The sequence below is a fragment of the Pleurodeles waltl genome, chromosome 2_1, assembly GCF_031143425.1.
Source record: "Pleurodeles waltl isolate 20211129_DDA chromosome 2_1, aPleWal1.hap1.20221129, whole genome shotgun sequence".
Taxonomy (NCBI): domain Eukaryota; kingdom Metazoa; phylum Chordata; class Amphibia; order Caudata; family Salamandridae; genus Pleurodeles; species Pleurodeles waltl.
In genome coordinates, this window is record NC_090438.1 from 659,479,806 (window position 1) to 659,498,322 (window position 18,517).

Genomic DNA, 18,517 nt, shown 5'->3' on the forward strand with positions numbered 1-18,517 from the left:
ACGGCCTCCGCCATCCGCCAAGGTTAAAATCACCCCCAAAGTCTTTTGCCATTTGTACAGCCTAATCTTTAAGCATAGGATTGACACAGTGTCATCCTCGCCGAGCTGTAAAATGACAAAAGCCATTTACCACTCCAGTCACAGTATTACAGCTTTGGACTGGTCACATCCCGTCCAAGCCAACCTGGAATGAGTAAAGCAACCCCTGACAAGTGTTTCACTCTCATTAGAGCTCTTCAGAGGGGTTTAGCTTTGTCCAGGCACAAGGGAGTACCCAGTATAAGTCACTAATGGGCTGGTGTGTTTTTAAAGACTGCTTTTGTTTTGTTTTTGCAGCATATTTGCGAGTATCGCAACTTTGCTGCGTATATATTGAAAAAGAAAAAATGTGTACAAAAAATGAACAAGGATTTCGTGCAATGGGGTGGCCCTCACAAGAGCCTTTATCTCCATTGTTATTATGAGATAGTTACATGTAAGACTGGATGCGGAGTTTTAGGTTTGAAAAAAAACTCTGTTGCCTTTATCTGTGAAGTACACACTGTCACTTATGTGTATACCATTCATGTGAAAGCATAAGCTGCAGAAACCATTTTATTAACATGTTTCCTGGGTTTGTCAATCCGTAGGCAGAATTGAGTACACCACTTCCATTTCTGTTTTTGGCATATGTTGGAGTATACCAAGACAGTGTGAGGAAAAAGTAACATAAATTATGAAAAGGTATCTTTCATTAGGGTTTCCAGTCCTACCCAAGTTAGTGTGCCTAGGTCTTTACCAACACAGTGCACAATCATGAGTTCAGGGGGTTGGCAATCTCTAATGTTTTCAACCAAAGACAGCAATTTATTCCACGTTAATCCTTTTGGCCAATCCAATTAATGTCAACATTCGGCATACCCACGTCCCTGTCAATTGCACTCTATGTAGCAGCCTCTCCAGCCGAAAAACACATCTGTGGTGAACAATCCACGCTCTAACGATTTTGAAGTGAAGCAGCACTAGCAGTCAGGAGAAGGCTGAAGCTGAGTGAGGCAATTTTGAAAATGGAATGCAGTCAAAATGGAGATGTACTCCTGACTTAAAAAAAATACAAACTTTTGATTTGGTACTGTGAATATGTAGGTGAATTAAGGATTAGGAAGTAGGGTTTTTATTGGCTCTGGTAAAAATATTTATACTGCAGACTTAGATATAGTTTTGATTCTCTACAGTAAACCACACCTACTGCAGCTCATTTTGTAACAAATATACCCCTTTAGGAATGTGCAGCAAACCTGTGACCGACTGGCTCTAGTGAGTTGCGATGGAGACTGTATAAGAGTATATTGGGGAAAGGGTGTTAAAGAGAGACTTCAGACTTTGTAAAAATTAAGAGTTTGTACTCACTATTGTGTGATAAGTGACTGTTATACTAGAGAGGAAATGCTAATAAACTCTACTATGCTTTTGAAATAATAAAACTACAAAGTTAAATGTGTTTTTGGACACCTGTTTTTTTTTTCTGCAAATTTGTTGCAATCATCGTGATTATCTCGCAAAAAAGTCTACCATACTGGGTTCTTTAGAAAAGTGCATCAAGGGGTTAAAAAACAGTAAATATTCAAAAGTGTGCTTGCAAAAGTGGAAAAAAAATTAAATGTATGCTTTTATTTGCTCACATCTGCATTATCACTCAGGACAAAGTTGAAAAGGTTGCCATTTATGGTTGCTACGTATAAGAGTGCTGACCCATTCTTAAACTTAGTTTTGACAATTGCTGAGAGTATTACATCTATCTGATAACAAAAAAAATATATTAATTCACCAACAAACTTAATTTTCAGGTATGAGAGTAAGATTTATTTATGAAGAAAACATTTTGTAAAACATAATTTAAGTGAGATTATTAAAACGGACTTCAAAATATATAAAAAAGTATTGCAACTAATTTAGCAGATTTATGACTGGTTGTCTTAGTAGTTATATATATGTTTAATATCTTTTAAGACAAAGTTTATCTGAGGTGCAGAAAAGCTGTGTGAAAAGTTGGTTTATGATGTGCTGCCATTTAAACTGTGTATTCGAAATGTTGCATTTTACTACATGGTGCAATTGCTACATAAAAGATCAAAAGTAAGTCTTAAAGTTGAACTTCACAATGTCATAGAATATATGGTAGTTTTACATGTCTGTACATGATGTCCTGCCCGCAAAGAATGTATTTATTAGAAATATGGGACTTGCTATCCTATTTATTAGGTTTTGTAAGAGAACTACAGCAGTCAGGATCTAAATGGGAACATTTTCTGCAGTGGTATGTGAAGTATTTGTGTGAAAGGTCACAGGAATGTATTCCATATGTGTTTGAGTAGGTGTTGGTAAATTATAGGTCAGGTTTCTATGTGCTTAGATAGTAAGATATGTTCTAAAAAGTAATAGTGAGTCATGTGTATTACAATACTAGGTGTAGTTACACAAGGATTATATAAACATGTCATATCCAATAGTGCAGATGGTGTCTATTGGCTTCTACTGCCAGTTTCTCATGGCATGTGGAATGTATTTGTGAAGCATCAAATCCATATTATAGTGGATATTACTCCTCTATGAGATATGCCGTACGTATGAAAATATGGTGGTTTGTGCTGAAAATATGAGAGAGCTTCTTTTGAGTTTTAAGTTCATTATGCACTTGCAGGGTATATGATATGCTGTAGGTATCCCATCAAACAATGCACTGTGCTAAAGTAATTAGGAAATGCACTTTGCAGTCTTAGAAAATTACTCAGGATGGATGCTTGTCTCACCCAATGAAAACAATTGTCTATGCAGCAAAAAATATGTAACCTGCAAACGTGCTTTGTGAAGTTCCAAGCTCACATTTTAGTGCAAATATCTCACCCCTGTGACATGCTGCAGGTATGCCATCAAGCATGGTGCAATGTGCATAAGTGATTAGGAAACATGCTTTTCAGTTTTTGAAAGCTACTCATCCACATTCAGACCCCTAAGCCAAGCACTACATAGACTATAGCACTCACCAAGGAACTGGCATTCATGGTTTTGAAACATGGATGCTGTGTCTCAGCCACTGACAAAGAAACAGAGACACTTCCACATTCACGGACATAGTCAGAAAACACCTATTTATGCAGCAATATCAAAGTCAACTGTAGCCTCGCTCGCATACCTCTGTGTTCCCTAACAGAGTCACTGAAGTATATGTTCAGATACTTACGTACAGATTTACAGATCCATACAGGTACTAAAGCATGCAGTCACATACCTGCAGATGTACTAAAATATCTAATTACACTACTAGAAGTAGATAGGTACCTTCTGTCAGAGATATAGGCAAATACTCACACAATATTTTCATGTACCCCGACAAATACTGCTTTTCAGAAGCGAGGCCTGTAGTGCAGAGCCTGTGCCTCCTCTGTCACTGACCACTAAAATTGGCCTCTTAAACTCCTTTGTGAAGTCTCAAACTTGCGTGTTAGTGCAAATAACTCACCTTTGTGATATGTTGTAAGTATGCCATGAAGTATGGTGCAATGTGAATAAGTGATTAAGGAAGGTACTTTTTAGTTCTAGAAAGTTAGTTATGCACTTTCAGACTCCTAAGCCAAGCACTGCATAGCATATGCCACTCACCAAGGAAATGACATTAATTTTTCCAAAACATGGATGCTGTGTCTCAGCCAGTGACAGTGAAACCGATACCCTTGTACATTCACTGACGTACTAAAAAAACACTTATATAAGCAGCGGCATCAAAGGCAGTTGCAGACACACCAACATACTCCTGTATGCCCTAACGGAGGCACTGAGGTATATGTTCAGCAACTTATGTACAGATTTAGAGAGTCATACAGGAACTACAACAAGCAGTAACATACCAGCAGATGCACTAAAATATCTCATTGCGCTACTAGAGTTAGACAACTATCGTCACTCAGCTATATAGGCAAATAGCCTCACAATCTTTTCAGCTTTCCTGAAGGGTGAGGTGTAGTAGTGCAGAACCTATATGTGCTCTGTCAGTAGACACTGAAATTGGCCTGAAGGTGCTTTTTTGAAGTCTCAAACTTGTGTTTTTGTGCAAATATGTCACCTCAGTGACATACTGTAGGTATACCACCAAAGCATGCTGCAATGTGCCTAAGTGATTAAGAGATGTACTTTCTAGTTTTACAAAGCTACTCATTCACTTTCAGGCCTCTAAGCCAAGCACTTTATACAGTATACCACTCAACAGGAGAATAATAATCATGTTTTCATGGATCCTGTGGCTAATCCACACAGAGAGCAGCAGACAGTCCTGTACTCATTCACATACTGAGAAAGTACTGCTAAATGCAGTGCTATCAAAGGTAATTGCAGACAAATTGACATATCCTTGTATTACCTTAAATAGATTGTTGGACTTTTTCCCTTACGCAGGGTCATCCCCAACCTTTTTGACTCCTGCCTCCTATTTTGTCTGACCAGTTTTTGTTGGCTTTAGAACTCTGAGCACTTTACCACTGCTAACCAGTGCTAAAGTGTATATGCTCTCTGTGTAAATTGTAATGTTGATTGGTTTATCCATGATTGGCATATTTGATTACTGGTAAGTCCCTAGTGCAGTGCACTACAGGTGCCCAGGGCCTATAAATCAAATGCTACTAGTGGGCCTGCAGCACTGGTTGTGTCACCCACATGAGTAGGCCTGTAATCATGTCTCAGACCTGCCACTGCAGTTTCTGTGTGCAGTTTTAAACTGCCAATTCGTCTTGGCAAGTGTACCCACTTGCCAGGCCTAAACCTTCCCTTTTCTTGCATGTAAGACACCCCTAAGGTAGGCCCTAGGTACCCTCATGGGCAGGTTGCAGTGTATGTTTAAGATATGACATACTAATGTGTTTTATGTCCTAACAGTGAAATATTGCCAAATTTGGTTTTAACTGTTGCAAGGCCAATCCCTCTAATAGGTTAACATGGGGACTACCTTTAAATATGATTAAAGTGTAGATTCCCTTTGGGAGCGGTTTGACATGTGGAGTTTGGGGTCTCTGAGCGCACAATTTAAAAATACATCTTTCAGTAAAGTTGGTTTTAAGATTGTGTGTTTTTGTAAATGGCACTTTTAGAAAGTGAGCATTTTCTTGCTTAAACCATTTTGTGACTCTGCCTGTTTGTGGATTCCCTGTCTGGGTCAGTTTGACAATAGGGCTGTTTGCACCACTCTCTCGACAGTGACACAAAGAGAGCTAGGTTTTAGCCTGCATATCCTGATGAGCCATCTCTACTAGGACGGAGGGGAGGAGTGGTCACTCACACCTGAAAGGGCTGTGCCTGCCCTCATACAATGCAGTCTCCAACCCCCTGGTGTGTGTCTGGGGCCTGGCCTGGGCAAGACAGGATTTCACAAACAAGAGAGACATTCTTTTGAAGTAAGCCTACTTCAAAGGCCAAAATGGGTATAAGAAGGGCACCCAAAACCACAGACATGACATGAGCATGAAGAGTAACCTATGCCTGGAGAAGAGCTAAGGAGAAGTGCTGCCCTGCCTGTGACTGTGCTTTGTGGAGCTATCCTGCAGTTGCTGCTTATGCGTGGTGAAAGGGGACAAAGACTGGACTTTGTTGTGCATTCTGCTTGTGAAGAAATCTCCAAGGGCTTGCCCTGCCAAGTGGTACCCTATCCAGTTCCTGGGGCCTTGACAGGTGAAGCAGGTGGACCAAGATTGAAAATCCACGCATAGACCACCATTCGGGGAAATTTCTGACGCAACCTCCGACGCGGCTGAAAAAACGACGCGCCACCGGCTCTGTGGCTGAAATCAATGCACCGTTTGCAGCACGGCTGGAAGATCGATGCTCGCGGCTGGAGAAATGATGCTCTGCATCGCTAACGGAGGTTGGTAACATCGCAACCCACATAGCGCGGTTTCGCTAACACCGCACGGCAGCATTTTAAATGCAAACCTTGTTGGGCATGGAGAAACAAGACAATGCCTGCCCAGACCTGTGTGCTGGCTGGATCAACGCATCACTCTCCTGCGAAGAGGAAAACCGATGTACACAGACATGACTGAAGAAGGAGAAATGACACACGGTGTTGCTTGCGGGTGAGGAATTGACGCACCGCTTACCTTTGCATGTTATTTTGACGCTACCCAGGTACATTTCAAAGCTAACAGTGTTTTATCTGTTTACAAAAGGATTTAAGACTCTTTTTTGCTTTTAAAATTAATAACTTGACTTGTGTATGTTAGATTTTTGTCATTTTGGTCTTGTTTTGTTTAGATAAATATTTCCTATTTTTCTAAACTGGTGTTGTGTCATTTTGTAGTGTTTTCATTAAGTTACTATGTGTGTTGGTACAAATACTTTACACCTAGACTCTGAAGTTAAGCCTGCATGCTCGTGCCCAGGTACCAAGTGGGTGAACGGGGGTTAGCTGGGGTTAGCTGCGGGTGATTCTCCTTTACTCAGACTAGAGTGAGGGTCCTTGCTTAGACAGGGTGGTAACCTGACTGCCACCCAAAGACCCCATTTCTAACACAGACACTGAGGTATTTGTTCCACCACATATGTACACATTTATAGAGCCATGGAGGTAGTAAAACAGTCACATACACTCAAATATATAGCAAGTAGTCACACAATATTCTCATGTCCAGACAAATAGTGATTTAAATATGAGTGAGGCCTACTAGTAGAGAGCCTGTAAATACAGTGTCACTGTCCACTGAAGGTTGCCTCTAAAACCCCTTTGTCAAGTCTTAAACCCACGTGTTAGTACAAATAACTCCCCTCTGAGATATGCTGTATGTATGCCATCAACCATGGTACTATGGGGGTCATTCCGACCCTGGCGGTAAATACCGCCAGGGCCGGGGACCGCGGGAGCACCGCCAACAGGCTGGCGGTGCTCCCTTGGGCATTCTGACCGCGGCGGTTCGGCCGCGGTCAGAACAGGAAAACCGGCGGTCTCCCGCCGGTTTTCCGCTGCCCTGGGAATCCCCCATGGTGGCGCAGCTTGCTGCGCCGCCATGGGGGATTCCGACCCCCTCACCGCCATCCTGTTCCTGGCGGTTCCACCCGCCAGGAACAGGATGGCGGTGAGGGGTGTCGTGGGGCCCCTGGGGGCCCCTGCAGTGCCCATGCCAATGGCCTGGGCACTGCAGGGGCCCCCGTAAGAGGGCCCCACTTTGTATTTCAGTGTCTGCATTGCAGACACTGAAATACGCGACGGGTGCCACTGCACCCGTCGCACATCCTCCACTCCGCCGGCTCCATTCGGAGCCGGCATCCTCATGGAGGGCTGTTTCCCACTGGGCTGGCGGGCGGCCTTTTGGCGGTCGCCCGCCAGCCCAGTGGGAAACCCAGAATGACCGCCGCGGTCTTTTGACCGCGGTACGGTCTTCTGGCGGTTCCCTCCAGACGGGCGGCTCCCGCCGCCCGCCGGGGTCAGAATGACCCCCTATGTCTTTAAGAGATTGACAGATGTCCTTTTCAATTTTAGAAAGTTACTTATGTTCTTGCAAGACCCATTGGCTGAGCACTAGATAGAGTACACCAGTCAGCAAAGGAATTGACATACATCTTTCCGAAGAACAGATCCTCTGTCTCACCCAGTCAGAGAACGAGACCGAGACATCTACATTCACTCACATAGTCAGGAAGTACTTTTGCATGGGGCTCTATCAAAATCAATTGCAGACATACTTGCATACCCCTGTATTACATACGTCAGGCACTGAGGTATTCGTTCAGCCACTTACATATACACTTACAGAGTCTTAGTGATAGTAAAACAGACAGTGACATATCAGCTCATGTAGTAGAACATCTCATGACTCTGTCAGTGACCACTCAAAATATCCTGTGAAACCTCTTTGTCAAGTGTTAAAGCCACGATTTATTGCAAATATATGATCTCAGTGAGATACTGTAGCTATGCTAAAAAGTATGTTCCATTGTGCTAAAGTGATTAATATATGTATTTTTCAGTTTTATAATCTTATTCATGCACTTGCACATCCGTAAATCAAGCACTACCTAGAGCATACCACTCATAAAGGAACTGATATTTATGTGTCCAAAGCATGAGTCCTGTATCTCATCTAGTGATATAGCAACTAACAAACTGCTACATTCAATTACATATTTAGAAAATATTTATATATGCAGCATTATGAAAGGCAATTTGAAACACACTCACATAATGGTATATTTCCTATGATAGGATTAAAGTATTTGTTCAGCCACTTACATATACATTTACAGAGTCATGCAGGTTTGAAAACAGGAACTCTTATACTGGCATGTACTAAAACATCTGATGGCACTGCAACAGGGGGACACCTACATTCTGGTGCATATATAGGAAAATAATTAGATAATCGTGTTGTGTCCAGAGAAGAACTGCTTTGATGATCAGTGAGGTCTAACAGTGCAGAGCCTGTAAGCTATTTGTTCACTCACTTAGATACACATGCAGAGAGTTGTAGAGAGGGAGAAAGAGACAGTAACATACTGGCAGACATACTCAAGCATGTCATGCTAGTATTAAAGGTGAGCATCTTCATGCATTCACATAACTATGCAAATAGTGATGTAGAATAATCCTGCTTTAATGAGGGGTGAGACCTATAATCCTGAACCTGTGTATATTGCCACTGACTACTTCAATAATTCTACTAAAGCACTTTCTAAAATGTGAAAGCTATGTTTTAACCAGGAATAAATCAGATGAGTGATATGGTACATATATGTTTTGAACTATAGTAACACAGTTCTTTATATTGTAATTAACTATTTAAAATGTTTAATATGAGCAAGTAAATAATTTGAAAATAAATTAACCTTATTTATTTGTTTTCAGGTGAAAGAATCTAGGGTCAGATGTAGCAAACGATTGCGACTCGCAAACGGGCCGAATCGCAATTTGCGACAGTGCAAAATCGGAAATGGGATGCAAAAAGCCCATTTCCGACTCGCAAAAAGCGATGGGACCCATTTGCGAGTCGCATCCGGTGCGACCCCATTTTGCGACCCGCAAATTGCAAGTCGCAATTTGCGAGTCGCAACCCATATGCAATTGCAACTCGCAAATTGCGACTAGTCGCAAAAAGCCCAGTTTGCATGTCCCATTTACCACTAACTCAGAGCAGGTGGTAACCATTACCAAAGTATAAAAGGGGACCCAGAAGGCATCTGGGTTACTCAAGATGGCGGAGATATACCTGATAGCAGTGAGGAGGAGAGTCTACGCAGCCCAGCAGAGGAGGAGGAGGGGCCACAGATAGGAGAAGATATATAGAACCAGGCAGACTCTTTTTCAGCAAACTGAAGAGGAGATCTATGACAAATACCGCCTTAGCAGCGCAGCCATTCTAGAATTAATAGATTTACTGAAACCACAGCTAGAACACAAGACTCTGCGTGGCTGCGCCATCCCTACGCATGTGCAAGTACTATGCGCACTGCACCTCTTGGCCTCAGGGAGCTATCAGGGGGTCATTGCCGTGGCAGGTGGGGTATCCCAAAGTGCAGTGTCAAGGTTCCTCAGGGCATTCCTAGATGCCTTAGTCAGGCACATGTCTCACTTCATATACTTACCAAGGAATGAGGCAGAAATTAACAGCACCAAGCTGGACTTTTACCGCATTGCCCACTTTCCTCATGTCATAGGGTGTGTAGATGGGACACACATTCAAATATGCCCCCCTGCTAATCTGGAACACATTTTCCGCACCAGGAAGTGTACCCACTCACTCAACATACAGGTTGTTTGTGATGCCCATTATGTCATCACGGACATCGTAGCTAAGTTTCCTGGCAGTACCCATGACTCATACATTTTTAGGCATAGTGGGATACATCAACGCCTGGAATGTGGGGAATTCGGAGACGGTTACCTCCTAGGTAGAGCCACAGACACTTGCAGACATACACACAGGTCACTGTGCACGAATATCTGGACTTCCTAACCGTGTACTTTTGTGCCCAACAGGTGACAGTGCATATGCTCTCAGGCCTTGGATCATGACTCCGTTTTTAACACCCAGAACTGAATCAGAGAGGCAATACAACAGTGCGCATAAGAGGACCAGGAACCTGATCGAGCGCACCTTCGGACTGCTGAAGGCAAGATTCAGATGCCTCCACCGCAGTGGAGGCGCCCTCCAATACACCCCCATTACCGCTTTTAAAATTGTGGTCGCATGCGCCATCCTCCACAACATAGCCACCCGACGTGGGCTACCTCTCACCCCTGCAGACCCAGATCCTGATGATGAAGAGCAAGAACAACCACATCGCCATCATGGGGATAGGAGTCTAGCTAATCAAGGCAGACTGAGACGGGACCACATTGCAACGCAATATTTTGGACGGTACGTGTCAACTCCCACCATACTCACCTATTAACCATTTGTTAAGTGGTACAAAAATAACTGTTTTATTAATGTCATGAAGAAACTATATACAAGTTGAAATTGTCCATGGGCAGGAAAATGCCAACCAGTCATGTGGCACATTAACGCCATGTGCCACATGAATCTGTCCTGGCTGTTATCTATGATCTCCTGCCCCTCCTGCCAGCCTGGCTGGTCCCTGCTGCGTCCATGGTGCTGTGCCTACCACTCCTCAGCACCCTACTGTCAGTGGCAGAGACACTGCTCACTGTTGAGCCCTCCTCCCAGGTGTATTTGTTAACTTCCTGGCTGTGATGTCATCATCATGTGCCAGGAAGTGTTTCCAGAGTGTTCTGGTATGCTTTCTGGAGTGTTCTGCTGCACCTGCAAGCAATTTTGAAGGTAATCGCAATTTGCGACACCCACTCGCTAATTGCGAGTTTGCTTTTTGCACACTCGCAAACAGCGACCTCGCAAACTGCGGACTCGCACACAGCGTTGCGAGTCCGGCTGCGAGTCGCAAAATCGGATCGCTTTTGTTTCTGACATTCCTATTTGCGACTCGCATTTTGCGAGTCGCATCAACTCGCAAAATGCGAGTCGCAATTTTTATTTTTGCTACATCTGGCCCCTACTTAGCTATACAGAGTTGCAATGTGTCAAAAAGTGGGCAGAAGAAAGAAAAAAAAAATACTACCTGATTAGAACTGAGAAACAAAAGGGGCAAAATTCTGCAAAGGTAATAACAAAAATTAGCTGCTGGTAAGTAAACAGCCAATTCTTAATTAGTATGTTGTCAACAGCAAAATAAGTGCATAAAAGAGAAGGTTTGACATCAACTAAGAAAGGAATAAAAGTACATGATATCGCAAATAAACAAAACCTACAAGAAAGTACAGAGTTGAACTAGAAGGCAGCTCCAGTTCAAGGAAATAAGAGTTAGAATGTTTCATAGCATAGTAATCAATGATCTAATGAGAAGTATGAAGAAGTATAAAAAAGGAGAGAAATTGTTATACAAATGGAATATGTGGAGGGTATAGTTGATAAGACCTTTGTTCTGAAAAGGAAGCTATTTATTTTGATAGTAAACCAAATGAAAATACTAGAGGAAATAGTATTGAGTTTGAGGAGAAAAGCCAGAAGAAGCCTAAAGAAAAGACTTACAAACAGAACTAACTTTTGCAAAGTTTTTAGTGAGGAATGGATACAGACTTCTGGCACTAAGTCTTTCTTTAATAAAGAACATTTCTTGCAAAAGAATAGATTAGGGCATGCCGTTGATGAATCTGGACTGTGTGATGAGATGAAAGGCGATTGTCCTATTGAGAAGGACGACTTAGGAATATAAAGAAAGTCATAGCTGAGGATGTTCAGGGAAGACATGCCTCCATATAAGTGGAACTGTATCAGTGTTTGTACTGTTCGCCGGGAATCAATTGATAAAGTCAAACTTTTTATGTGCAAAAGTGCTAAACAGAAAATTGTCCTTTTGCAAAGACAAGATCCATGCAAAGTGAGAAACTATACTATTCTACAGGGATATTTACCAGCATTTATAAATGAAAGTGTGCCAAAGCACCTTTCATCGTTTTAGAATGTTAACCGTGCACCACACTCAAATGCAACCTTTAGTTACGATCCTTTACCATGTGACGTCTCCTGCATCATGTTTAGATTTCCTGAATAGAGCTATTTTGCATGGTGCAGTGCCAGAGGTAGAAAATGTCTGTGGTGATGTACAGTTTCATTTCTTTGGAACTGAACAGGACTGCAGAGAAAATGAAAACTTAGAATGTGCAGATGTAGCAGAACAGGAGATATCAATTGTTGTTTAGAAAGGTTGTAAAGAGATTAGAACAGTTAAAACAGTATGTTCAGAAAAAAACAGACTATAATTGCATATGTTGTAGATGCACATACTACAAACCTCAAACTTGGTATGCTATTGTGTCTTCAAAAACTAAAGGAGATAAATTTGCAGCTTATTTGTAGAAGGACCCTTTGATTGTTGCAAATGGCAAAGTATATCAATGTACTGTTATAATAAATTAGAGGAAAAACAAATGCTAGCTAGAACAGTGTGCAATAAGTTAGAACTATTTTGTATTCCACAAAAACTGCAAAACTTTAATGTTTGAGTCTATACTTAAGCAATATATACCTCCATTTCAAGCATTAGTCCAAATGTAGTCAAAGTCAGGGGAGTTCCTCCAACTGTTTTCCAGAAGGGTCTAACAGCTAGAGTTGTTTATTTGCCATTACATTGTAAGCAGAATGTTGAAACTGTAGGTGTGGAAAACGATTTGGAAGAAGGACTTGTGATTTTAGTCAATGGTCTGCCTACTATAAGTAAAAGGAAATGGTAAGTGTTAGTAGATGTAGGTAAAGTTAAGAAAACATATCTGGTACAAACTAACATTTACTATAGAAATGTAGATGTTCTTCAAGATGTTTCGGATATAGATAGTGATACACCACTGTTAGGAAAGGGGTCTTTGGTTGGCAGTCAGGTTAACCCCATCCAAGCAAGGCCCATCACTGTAGTCCGGGTGAGTCACACACAATCCAAATTATCCTGTGCCCACCCTCTGGTAGCTTGGCACTGAGCAGTCAGGCTTAACTCAGAAGGCAATGTGTAGAGTATTTGTGCAATAAATCATGTAATAACACAGTAGAACACCACAAAAATTCACTACACAGTGTTGAGAAAAATATATATATAGCTGGATAAATGCAGGTCAAAACGATTAAGATTCAATGAGTATATGTTGAAAATATCACTGTAGAAATTATATAAAGTGTCTTTAGTCTCTTAAAAGCAATACATGTCTCCTGCAAGCACAAAGTACCTGATTTGCATCCAAAATCTCCACAAGGAACCGCAGAGGAGAAGATGCCTGGAAAACAGGGAGGGGTGCGATTTATCGGGCCACACACGGTGATGCGTCATTTATTTTTCATGCAGGGAAGGCTTTGCTTTGATTTCCCGTGCTCGGTCTTGGATCCTCTTCGGGTTGCAGGGTCTTCGGACGCCCCAGATGATGCGCTGAATTCCGGTGCTGACAGGACAAAGTCACAAGGGTTGTGGCTATCCGATGGGCGTTGCGTGGAAATTTCTACCTTACGGCAGGCGCTGCTTTGATTCCTCTCTGGAAGTCGGGCTGAGTCATTCCAGCACAGCTGTGAGTTGATCCAGTGGGCGGTGCGTCAAATTTCCGGTCGCTACGCTGGCGCTGCAAGATCTTCTCGTTGCGAAGTCAGGCTGCATTGTTCTGGTTCGGCATACAGTGAATTTTTCACAGTGATGCAGGCTTTGTGTCGTTTCTGGGAGACTGTGCATTGGGTTTTTTGCCTCACAAGGAGTTCTTCTTGCATAGATGAAGTCAATTTGAACCTGAGACTTCAGGGAACAGGAGGCAAGCTCTATCCAAACCCTTGGAGAGCACTTCTCAGCACAGTCAGAGAACAGGAAGGCATCAGGGCAACAGCAAGGCAGCAGTCTTTCAAAGAAAGAAGTCAGGTGAGTCATTTGGGCAGCCAGGCAGCTCTTCTTGGCAGGTTGCAGGTTGTGGTTCAGGTTCTCTTTTCCAGGAAATTTCTGTGACAAGAAGGTCTTGTCAAGAAGCGTCTGTCTTGGTAGGGGCAGAGGCCCTGTTTAAATACCCAAATGTGCCTTTGAAGTGGGGGAGACTGCAAAGAGTGGCTTCGAAGTGCACAAGATCCCCTTTCAGTTCAATCCTGTCTACCAGGGTCCCAGTAGGGGGTGTGGCAGTCCTTTTAGTGAGGGCAGGCTACTGTCCTTTGACATGTAAGTGTCAAGCCCTCCACCCTTCCAGGCCAGGAAGTCCCATTTAATATGCAGATGTATGCAAGTGAGGCTAAGTATCCTGTGTTTGGGGTGTGTCTGAGCGAATGCACAAGGGAGCTGCCAGAGCCTAGCCAGATGTGGATTGGAAGGCACAGAAGGATTTAAGTGTAGACAAATGCTCACTTTCTAAAAGTAGCATTTCTAAAATAGTAATATAAAATCCAACTTCATCATTAAGCAGGATTTTGTATCATTATTCTGGCCAGACTAAATATTACCTGGCTACTCTTTTCAGGATCTACCACTCAAACAGTATATGAGGGTAGTCCTAATGCTATCCTATGGAAGGAGCAGACCTCACAGCAGTGTAAAAAATAATTTAGGGGTTTTACACCACCAGGGCATATAGAACCCACATGTTCATGTCCTGCCGTTTATCTACATAGCACCCTGCCCTATGGGCTACCTAGGGCCTACCTTAGGGGTGTCTTTTTTGTAGAAAAAGGGGAGTTTGAGACTCTGCAAGTACTTTTAAATGCCAAGTCAAAGTGGCAGTGCAACTGCACACACAGGTACTGCAGAGGCAGGTCTGAGACATGGTGAGGGGGCTACTTATGATTGGCATAACCAGTGCTGCAGCCCACTAGTAGCATTTAATTTACAGTCCATGGGCACATGTATTGCACTTGACAAGGGACTTACAAGTTGTAGGAAAAAGGCTTCTTGTTGCAGTTACCCCCCACTTTTTGCCTGGTATTGATGCTGACTTGACTACGAAGTGTGCTGGGACTCTGCTAACCAGGCTTCAGCACCAGTCTTCTTTCACTATAAATGTACCATTGTTTGCCCAGTGGGCACACCTCTAGCACACAGATAAGTCCCTTGTAAAAGGTACCAGTGGTACCAAGGGTCCTGTGACCAGGGAAGGTCCCTAAGGGCTGCAGTATGTGTTGTGCCACCCTAGGGGACCCCTCATCTACCCCTCATCTAACACATGTACACTGCCATTGCCTTTTTCTCCCCACCAACACACACAATCTGCAAAGTCGACATGGCATCCCCCTCAGGATGCCATGATCACAAAATACTGCCTGTGGCATAGGTAAGTCACCCCTCTAGCAAGCCTTAAAGCCCTAAGGCAGGGGGGCACTATGCCACAGGTAAGGGCATAGCTGCATAAGCAATATGCCCCTGCAGTGTCTGAGTCTATTCTTAGACATTGTAAGTACAGTGTGGCCATATTAAGTATACCGTCTGGGTGTTTGTCAAAATGAACTCCACAGTTCCATAATGGCTACACTGAACATTGGGAAGTTTGGTATCAAACTTCTCAGAATAATAAACCCACACAGATGCTAGTGCTGGATTTATTAAAAATACACACAGAGGGCATCTTAGAGATGCCCCCTGTATTTTACCCCAATCCTTCAGTGAGGGACTGGCTGGTCTGTGCCAGCCTGCCACTGAGATGAGTTGCTGACACCCGAGGGTGAGAGCTTTTGTGCTTTCTAGGGCCAGAAACAAAGCCTGCACTGGGTGGAGGTGCTTCACACCTCCCCCCTGCAGGAACTGTAACACCTGACAGTGAGCCTCAAAGGCTCAATCCTGGTGTTACAGTGCCCCAGGGCACTCAGCTAGTGGAGATGCCCGCCCCTGGGCACAGCCCCCACTTTTGGCAGCAAGTACAGAGGAGTTAATGAGAAAAACAAGGAGGAGTCACCCTCCAGCCAGGACATCCCCTAAGGTGTCCTGAGGTGACCCCTGCCTTAGGGACTCTTCCATCTTGTTTTGGAGGATTCCCCCCAATAGGATTAGGGATGTGCCCCACCCACAGGGAGAAGGCACAAAGAGGGTGTAGCCACCCTCAAGGACGGTAGCTATAGGCTACTCTCCCCAGACCAAAACACACCCCTAAATTGAGTTTTTAGGGGTGACCTGAACCCAGGAAACCAGATCCTGCAACCTGAAGAAAGGAGGAAAGGCCCGTAGAGACGACGGAGACGACAACTGACTTGGCTTCAGCCCTACCGGCCTGTCTTCAGACTCAAAGAACCTGCACAGTGACTCATCCAGAGGGACCAGCGACCTCCAAGGACTGACCTGCACCTAAAGGACCAAGAAACACCTGAGGACAGTGACTGTGTCCAAAACTGCAACCAAGAAACCATCTTTAAAGAAGACTCCAGCCTCACTCTGGAAGCGTGTCCAGAGAAACCAACAGCTCAGAGAGAACCCCCAGATGACTCTTTGGACACCCCGAGTCGACCTCCCTGCACCCCCACAGCGAAGCCTGTAGAGAGGATCCAGAGGCTCCCCCCTGACTGCGACTGCCTGGTAACAAAGGAACACGACGCCTGGAAGAAGCACAGCACCCGCAGCCCCCAGGACCGAGAGGATCCAACTACCAGTACAGGAGTGACCAGCAGGTGGCCCTTATCCTAGCCCAGTCGGTGGCTGGCCTGAGAACCCCCATGCTCTGCATGCATCGCCAGAGTGACCACTGGGTCTCTCCATTGTTTCCGATTTACAACCCGACGCTTTGTTCACACACTGCACCCGGCTGCCCCTGTGCTGCTGAGGGTATATTTTGTGTGCCTGAACCCCCCCAGTGCTCTACAAAAATCTCCTGGTCTGCTTCTCAAGGACACAGGTACTTACCTGCTAGCAGACTGAAACCGGAGTACCCCTGTTCTCCATAGGCACCTATGCTATTTGGGCCCTACTTTGACCTCTGCACTTGACCGGCCCTGTGCTCCTGGTGCTGGGTGTTTGGGGTTGACTTGAACCCCCAAGGGTGGACTTGTAAGTGCTTTACTTACCTGAGAAACTAACCAATACTTACCCCCCCGGAACTGTTGATGTTTGCAGTGTCCACTGTTAAAATAGCTTATTGCCATTTTTGCCAAAATTGTGTACATTAATGTTTTAGTTCAAAGTTCCATACTTATCTGTGTGAATTACCTTACAGTTTATGTACTTACCTGAATTTTGAACCTTGTGGTTCTCAAATAAATTAAGAAAATAATATTTTTCTATATAAAAACCTATTGGCCTGGAGTTAAGTCTTAGAGTGTGTGTTCTCATGTATTACCTGTGTGTGTACAACAAATGCTTAACACTGCCCTCTGATAAGCCTACTGCTCGACCACACTACCACAAAGTAGAGCATTAGTATTATCTAATTTTCCCACTATCAACCTGTAAGGGGAACTCTTGGACTCTGTGCACACTATCTCTCACTTTGGGATAGTATATACAGAGCCAACTTCCTACATTGGTTGCAGCGGTGGGATCTAAGACTTTGCATTTGCTGGACTACTCAGCCAATACCTGATCACACAACAACATTCCAAAAATTGTCATTAGAAACTGATTTTTTAATATTTGACTATTTTTCTAAATTTTTATAAGTCCTGCTAAGGCCTTGTGTAAGTCCCTGATAGCATTTCATTTTAAGTTTAAAAGTTTGTAAGAGTTAGATTTTAAGTCCTAGAAGTAGTTTTTCATTTCTTAAAAAGTAATCTCAACTTTTAGAGTAATAATGAGTCACACAGATGAGATGGTGTTGGAACTCAACCTTACCCCTTACCTGCATCTAGGGATGTCAGAGTTAAGGTCTCTTTGTAAGACAAAAAAGATCAAAACTGGGTCCAACCCTACCAAGGCAAAGCTCCAGGAGCTCTTGGTGAAGTTCACAAGGGACCACCCCTTTGATACGGATGATCCTCCCTCAAATGGGGAAATTAGTGAACAGAAGGATGAACTCCCCCTAATGCCCTAAATAGCAAGGATAGGGTTCCTAGAACCCTGTCCCCACAAATCATAGAGAACCTGGTTCTTCCACAGGGGAGACCAGTACCTTTGTAAGCATTTAGGGCAGCCTCAATGAAGAGGACCTCCTTTTAGCAAGGATGGCCAAGAGATTGGCTTTGGAGAAGCAGCTCCTAGCCATAGAAGGGGAAAGACAAAAATGGGTTTAACTCTCATAAATGGTGGCAGCAACTTAAATAGGGTCAGAGAAAATAATGACATCCTAAAAATGCCCAAAGAGATTGTAACTAAATATGAAGAAGGTGATGACATCACCAAATGGGTCACAGCTTTTGAAAGGGCTTGTGCAACCAGAAAAGTAAGCAGATCTCACTGGGGAGCTCTCCTTTGGGAAATGTTCACTGGAAAATGTAGGGATAGACTCCTCACACTCTCTGGTAATGATGCAGAATCCTATGACCTCATGTAGGCTACCCTGAATGAGGGCTTTGGATTCTCAACTGAGGAGTATAGAATTAGGTTCAGGGGGGCTCACAAAACC